The 1,330-nt window shown below is 33.8% G+C and overlaps 1 long non-coding RNA gene across 1 annotated transcript in view; it reads right to left on the reverse strand.

Moving 5' to 3' along the window:
* Positions 1 to 584: 584 nt before the first annotated feature.
* LOC149133693 (uncharacterized) overlaps positions 585 to 1,330 on the reverse strand; it is an 11,301-nt gene continuing 10,555 nt past the window's right edge. The window contains exon 3 of the long non-coding RNA XR_016243405.1: positions 585 to 821. This is a non-coding gene — a long non-coding RNA (uncharacterized LOC149133693). The remainder of the gene's footprint in view (positions 822 to 1,330) is intronic.

Consider the following 1,330-nt stretch of genomic DNA (forward strand, 5'->3'; position numbering starts at 1 on the left):
CATTGATTATAACAGCTATGTTAGAGAAATATGTATGAAGAACTTGCTTCGTCATCCAATTCAAGCTAGTAGTTGGTCCTGGGAAGATCGTTGAGATCGACAAAACAGTCTTCTCAAGACGTAAGTACAGCTAAGAAAGGATCCTACCTGAGCAGTGGGTTTTCGGAGGAGTGTGTCATGAGACTAGACAGGTTTTGCTGTATACGATGCCATGTCAGAATCGTGACACACTGGAAGAATTCATATGTCACTTGATTCTTCCCGGAACCACAATTTTCAGCGATTTGTGGAGGATGAACTCTCACATTCCTGAAACTGATGGTTACAATTTTGAATATAGAACACTGAGCCACAGCGTTGGGTTTGTTAACTCGAAAGATGGTACCCACACTCAAGAGTACATGGGCCTCTGCGAAGCGAGGTGATAAACAACACTGTGACACTCACCGTTCTTTAGTAGATTCATATCTCTGTGAATTTATGGGGTACAGAAGATACCAAAATTGTGATTTGTTTGAGACATTGATTGAATGTATTTCTAACTTTCGATTTTAATTTTAAAAAGATTTTGTAAATATGTTGCTTATTGCATGCTTGAATGTTTGTTTTTTAGCACATTTTGTTCGCTCTTTTATTTTCATGAGTGACCGCTAACTCCAAAAGTTTTATATTCACTCTCTGTTTATTTCCCCATGTTCTTTCTGTTGAAGAATGTAGGCTCGAAACATAAAAGACTTTCTCACCTTCCCGAGCGTCAAACTAATACACCTGCTTGTTGTTTATACACCTGTCTTCGTCTTTTGTTTTTCTGTAAATTTCAACTATAACATATAAACATGTACATCTTTTAGAACATTGTCAATTTATAAGATTTTGTTGGCAAATTTTAAAATTGAACATTTATTTACATGAAAGAAAATTACCGAACTTTTATCTAATTCTTCCAAATCTATCTGTTAAAAACAGTATTGAAACCATGGGAAAAATTGTAATGTGTTTATCGCATTTGCATTAAATGCATGTTGAATGGTTAAAACTGAAAAATATGTGTTGTTTACTCATTACTTTTTGCCATTGAGATGTGCTAAAAATAACAGTTAAATAACATTTTTGGATAAATCTTTTAAATTCGTGCTATTGCATTAAATGCATGTTGAAAGCTTAAAACTACAAAATGTGTGTTGTTTACTCATTTCTTTTTGTCATTGAGGTGTGCTAAAAATGACAGCTAAATAACGTTTTTGGATAAATCTTTTAAGTTTTGTGCTATCGCAATGCTTAAAACTACAAAAGACGTGTTGTTTACTCTTTCTTGACAACATGTGCTATT

This window comes from Octopus bimaculoides, chromosome 10 (assembly GCF_046866305.1).
Source record: "Octopus bimaculoides isolate indiv1 chromosome 10, ASM4686630v1, whole genome shotgun sequence".
In the NCBI taxonomy this organism is placed as follows: domain Eukaryota; kingdom Metazoa; phylum Mollusca; class Cephalopoda; order Octopoda; family Octopodidae; genus Octopus; species Octopus bimaculoides.